Genomic DNA, 6,580 nt, shown 5'->3' with positions numbered 1-6,580 from the left:
AAGGGCATGTGAAGGTTGTTTTCTCTTGGTCATCAGGATGGATAGGAATTTGAAAGAATCCTGAATGACCGTCTAGATAGCAGAAGTGGGAATGCTTAACCAATCATTCAAGCATTTGATCAATGAAAGGTAGAGGAAAATGATCCTTTCGAGTGGCTTTATTTAGTTTCCTATAATCGATGCATATTCTACTTCCGGTCACAACTCTTTGTGCTATAGATTCGCCCTTCTCGTTCTTAACAACTGTAACACCCCCTTTCTTGGGTACTACATGAACGGGGCTAACCCATTAACTATCGGAGATCGGGTATATGATTCTTGCATCTAATAACTTCTTTACTTCATCCTTGACTACAGTACTTAAGACTGGGTTGATCCTTCTCTGGTGTTCTCTAGAGGTTTTACAATCTTCCTCTAGCATAATGCCATGCATACTGATAGAAGGACTTATGCCTTTTAGGTCAGCGACGTTGTAGCCTAACGTAGTTGGATATTTTCTTAAGACATCTAGTAACTTTTCAGTTTCCATTTGTCCTAAGTCAGCGTTGACTATTACTGGTCTTTTGAGTTTAGTGTCTAGGAATTCGTATCTTAGATTCTTGGGTAGTGTTTCACTTAGACCTGGTTTCTTCGGGCATGACCTGTGGTTGGGTGTAAGTGCTAAGCATTCACTTAGACTGTCATTTTGGTATGGTTGCCAATTATCATCTTCAAAGATTGGAGGGATTTGGATTTTCACTATATCAGAATATGTGGTTTCTTGCATCTCCATCTCTCTTACACACTCGTTTATGACATCAAGTAGATAACACGTATCGTCTATAGCTGGCGCTTGTAAGAATTGTGTCAAGATGAATTCAACTTTTTCTTCTCCAACTTCGAATGTTAGCTTACCTCTTTTCACGTCTATTATGGCTTCGGCGGTAGCTAAGAATGGCCTTCCTAATATAATAGGTGTACTGGCATCATCTTTGATGTCCATGATTATGAAGTCTGCAGGAATGTAAAATTGTCCTACGCGTACTGGGACATTCTCTAGTATACCAACAGGATATTTGATTGAGCTGTCAGCTAGTTGAATAAACATCTTCGTTGGTCTTAGTTCTCCCATGTTGAGCCTTTTACAAATGGTTAAGGGAATTACACTAATGATGGCTCCTAAGTCGCATAGAGCTTTGTCTATGATGAACTTTCCAATGACACAGGGTATGGAGAAACTACCTGGGTCTTTTAGTTTGGGAGGCATGTTGTTTTGGATTATTGCGCTACACTCAACAATAAGTGTAATTGTTTCGTTATCGCCAATCTTTTTCTTATTGGATACGATCTCTTTAAGAAACTTGGCATATGAGGGAATTTGTGTGATGGCTTCTGTAAAGGGAATTGTAATATTCAGTTGTTTCAGAAGTTCAACAAATTTCTTAAATTGCCCTGCAGTTTTAGAATTTGTGAGTCTTTGAGGATACGGAATGGGTGGTTTATAAGGTGGTGGAGGCACATCAGGTTTTTCTTTTTCTTCGGCCTCTTGGGTATTATCTTCCTTCTCCTTCGGTTCACTTACATTATCAGTTGTTGTTTTGTCAGGTTTTTGGTACATGGCAGGATTTTGGAGTCTTGGATCTACGGGTCCGTCTAGTTCTTTTCCACTTCTCAATATAACGGAATTTGCATGTCCTTTTGGATTAGGTTGTGGTTGTCCCGGAAATGTGCCAACGGGAGCAGAAGTAGATGTTTGTTGTTGAGCCACTTGTGAAATCTGTGTTTCAAGCATTTTGTTGTGGGTGGCTAAGGAGTCTACTTTGCTCGCTAGTTGTTTAAGTTGCTCACTAGTATGTATGTTTTGGTTCAAGAAGTCTTTAATTGTTTGAGCTTGGGTAGCTATGAAGCTTTCCATCATTAGTTCAAGCTTGGACTTCCTAGGAATGTTAGGAGCATTATTACCTGGCTTTTGATATCCAGGTGGAATAGCGAGTGCTTGGCCAGGTGCATACAGGGCGTTGTTGTTCTTATACGAAAAGTTAGGATGGTTTTTCCAACTTGGGTTGTATGTATTCGAATAAGGATTTCCTTGTGCGTAATTTACTTGACCAGTGGAGACTCCTGCTAATATTTGACATTTTGGTGTAGTGTATCCAGGAATTCCACATAATTCGCAGTTTGGAGTTATGGCGGCCACGGTGGCTACGGGTGGTATGGTCAAGTTGTCTAACTTTTGAACAAGGGCATCTACCTTTGCATGGACATGGTCAAGGCTACTAACTTCGTGCATTTCACTTTTTGTTTGGGATTTTTCTACTGGAGTTCTTTCACCTCCCCATTGGCAATGGTTTTGGGCCATGTTTTCAATGAGTTGATATGCTTCGTTGTATGGCTTGTCCATAAGTGCACCGCCCGTGGCAGTGTCTACTGTCAGTCTTGTGTTATACAGAAGCCTGTTGTAAAATGTGTGAATGATCACCCAATCTTCGAGACCATGATGTGGACATATCCTCATCATGTCTTTGTATCTCTCCCACGCATCGTAGAGAGATTCTACATCTTTTTGTCGAAATCCGTTGATTTGAGCTCTCAGCATAGCAGTTTTGCTCGGCGGAAAATATCGGGCTAAGAAAACGTTCTTCAGTTCTTCCCATGTAGTAACTGAGTTGGATGGCAAGGATTGCAACCAAGCCCAAGCTCTGTCTCTTAGAGAGAAAGGAAAAAGGCGTAGTCTTATCGCATCTTGAGATACACCATTCGCCTTCACAGTGTCTGTGTACTACACAAACTTGGTCAAATGTTCATTAGGATCGTCCGTAGGATTTCCAGCAAATTGATGTTGTGAGGTTCTTGTTTGGATAGGGTAGCGTAGAACTTAAGAGGACGGTTTTGTGGTTCCACTGTAGCCATGGTTGGTTTTTCAACTGGTTCAGTAGTAGGAAAGAAGATATCAGGAATATTGTACCTTCGTTGGTACTCTAGTATTCGACGTCTTAAATATAAGAAACGCTCTAATTCTACGATTGGTGGTGCTATGTTTTCACCTTGTGAGCGAGTACTTGGCATACAACCGGGAAATAAGGGAAATTAGTTTTTACCTTAGTCTATACTGCGCAACGAAAGAATCTCACTATTTGATTAAATCAGGTCCCCGACAACGGCCCCAAAAACTTGATACGTCTCGCGACTGTATATAAAATATAGTCTATCGGGTACTTGACTGCAAGTGCACAGTCTAGTCGTTTTAGTTTTAAAATATATTGAACCCACAGGGACCGATGGTCAAACTAATGCTATCGATGTTACTATGTTTAGCTAAGGAGATGATTTTTAGAGGTTTGGTTGAACAAAAATTAAATCTAAAGGAAGTTAAGTTTTTAAGAAAATATTAATGAAGGGATATCAGTATGCAACACATTAATCATCAGGGATTCGATAAGTCACCGGTGTATATTTTAATTACCAAATATCTTTTAGTAGAAAATACTCATTTAAAAGGCTTTATCTCACACTCTCGTGATTGTTGACTCGGACTATACTTTTAAGTCAGAATGTACGCTCTCGCTGTCCCATTTGAAGTTAAAAATACTTTTTGAAAATAAATAAGTTCTAATTGCTTTTAAAGTGCTCTCGCTATTTTTAAAATCAATGCCTAGTTTTTACTATCCAGTTCGACCCTCACGCTCTCGCGATTGTCGGTTCTCACCTTAGTTAAATTCTCACTCTCGTGGCAAAACCATATTAAATAGCTTCTCACTCTCGTGATAAAGTTAATTAAATTTAAATTAAAAACCACAGCCAAAAAGATTATTTGAGAAGAGAAGTTTACACCGATTATTATTAAATCTCGTCTAATTAAATTATTTACATACCGATACCGGTAGTTTAGCCGGACATGTTAATTAATGCAAACACAGACGAACATAAACAGACCAACAATAAGGCCAACATGATTAAATAATAAAGCGATAACAATAATAATTGAATAAAAACCTGGAACTTGGATTAATTGAATATGCCGGATCTTGAAGTACTTGAGCAGTCCTCCATAGGTCGGTAGGATTCTGCTTCTTCGAAATAATTGCTTAAACTAAATTAAATAAATTGCAGTAGTTCCCCAGTGTAGGAAACTACAACTTTTGGATAAATGAAAAACGGAAAGGGGAAAGGAAAAACGGAAGCTCTGAACGGAACGGTAAACAAATTGCGGTAAAAGAAAACAATGTTGCTGAAGAAAAATAATAGAAAGCAAAATTGCTATGGAAAATAAATGCAAATAAAAATCTTGAAAGTTGGCTTCAGGGAGGAAAACCAAGCGTGTCCGTAGGTTTCCAACTTCCATCCTTTTATATTATCCAATTGGTCTTCATAGTTGAGAGAAATAAGAGTGACTTGGTTGAGTGAGAGATTCACGGGAAAGTGGGTTGTGGAGCGAAAAAATGGGGCGTGAGGATCACTTCTGTTGAACAATTCCTTACGCTGCTTTTGGCCTTGTGACGGTCGTGGTGGGCATGTGACGCTCATCACAACCTGGGCGTGACGGTCGTGACGAGGGTTGTGACGGTCGTCACCTGCACAAAATTCATCCTTTCTGGTTTTTCTACTGTTTCTCTTCTGTTTCTTCTTCTTTTCCTTTCTTTTCTATACTTTGCTCATTTAAGCATGTGAATTGAAATACTTGAAAAAATAACTCGAATACTTGTGGAATAATCGGAACATAAATGAAAATGGTACGATTTTTGAATGTAAATCAAGGCAAATATACTATGTATTTTCACGTTATCAGTACTTTTGCTAAACTCCAACACCATTGGTCTTTAACTACCCTTAACTACCTACTTCTCCACAAGCATCCATTTACCTAATTACCCTTAACTACCATAACTTCCAAAATAGCACAAAACTTCCAAACAAACACAAATCTCAACTTCCATTTTTTTCACTCAATCATAGTCACTCTTAACATTTAATCCTATGGTTGAAATTGGTGATCCACAACTAAGGATTAAATTAACTCCTAACCATTGATAAACCAATTACTTGAATCATAATCCAAGGGTTATCATTCACATACGAATTCTATATAAACATGTTATTTTTCATATTTTGTGGGTTAACTAACCTAACTTAGAAAATTCACAATTAATCATTATTTTTCTACCATTTTTTCTTCTCAATTTCTCTTTCAGTATTTATATTCTCTCTCACCCTCACTAAAGTTCATCTTCATCACCATTTATAACTTCACATTAAAGTTCTAAAATGGTGGAACTTAGCCACAATCCAATTTCAATAAATCATCAATCAACAATTCAAGCATTATCATCAATAATCATTATCTAAAGTTTATCAAGATTTATCAACAATCATCATCCAAGATTCATCAATTCAAGCTTATTCATCAATATTCTATATTCATGGTTCATCTTCTATATTTATTCATCATCAAGAATAATTATCAAATCTTAGAAGTTAATTGGATTAATGGAGCTTATTCTTAAAGTTTTCCGGGTTTCTTTTCGACGCTTCGATTTTCAACACTAACCAGAGAAAATCTCCGCTCCATTGGTAATCATTTATCTCATCCACATTTTTGCCATGAATTATTAGATTTTTGCTTGTTAATCAATTTTAGCTACTGTTTTGAATGTTGCTTATTAAATAAACACTTATTTTGCATAAAACACGTAAACTTAAAAATAATGATTTTTTAATTCTTAATCGTTAATTACGTATGAATATATCATTAGAAGCGATTTTTTGTCATGATTCTGAATATATGATTACTTTTTCATGAATCATTATAACGAATATGAATCGGTCGATTCTTTACATACTTTGTTTTTCACATTTTCATCTGATTCTTCAAAATTCGTGGCTCATTTGCAAAACTCTATCACATATTTGGATTCCTTGCGAAAATCGAGTCCAGTGATATATAATTTGTATATTATTTTTTTATATATTAATTTTTAGTAGATCAAAATTCAAGATTGTGTGTAATTAATTAATAAACAATTATTGATTAAACTCATAACTCCTATAATCGTGACATGTGTCCTACCTCTTTTTCCTTTTTTTCACTTTTTTAGACAGCGCCACGTGTCATAACATGACTGGTTCAACATGGCATATAAGACAAAACAACATATAAGACAAAATTGATTATGTGGGTCTTTTGGGCCATTGGGCCTTATTTTAATTGTTTTTTACACCCCCAATCTGAACTCATTATTCTTTTTGTTCTTGATTCATTTTTGTTATTTTTTTTTGTTTTTTATTAATTAGGTCATTTAGAGTTTTTTAGGATTGGTTTAATTAAGTTATATTTTTAGGACTAATTAGAATTATGATTTTAATTAGAATAAAAATTAGGATTAATTAGAATATTAATTGATATTTTTTAGTTTAGTTAGATTTCTAAAAATAATTAGGTTTCTTTGATTTGATAAAAATAGTTTTCTTAGAACTTGATTAATTTTTAGTTTTTAGTTACGATATTGATTAGGGTTTAATTTTAACCTTAAATTGAATATTCATGTGAAATGACCATTTTGCCCTTATGGCTTAAAGTCTTGATTTTTAATACATGCTCCCTTAG

At 35.8% G+C, this 6,580-nt stretch overlaps 1 non-coding gene across 1 annotated transcript; it reads left to right on the top strand.

Annotated features, from left to right (window-relative positions):
- The first annotated feature begins 2,468 nt into the window (after positions 1 to 2,468).
- LOC127077681 (small nucleolar RNA R71) lies at positions 2,469 to 2,575 on the top strand. Its single transcript, XR_007787465.1, has one exon. It is a non-coding gene; the product is annotated as a small nucleolar RNA R71 (small nucleolar RNA).
- The last annotated feature ends 4,005 nt before the right edge of the window (positions 2,576 to 6,580 follow it).

The sequence above is a fragment of the Lathyrus oleraceus genome, chromosome 4, assembly GCF_024323335.1.
Source record: "Lathyrus oleraceus cultivar Zhongwan6 chromosome 4, CAAS_Psat_ZW6_1.0, whole genome shotgun sequence".
Taxonomy (NCBI): Eukaryota; Viridiplantae; Streptophyta; class Magnoliopsida; order Fabales; family Fabaceae; genus Lathyrus; species Lathyrus oleraceus.
This window is presented reverse-complemented; position numbering and strand designations above follow the sequence as displayed.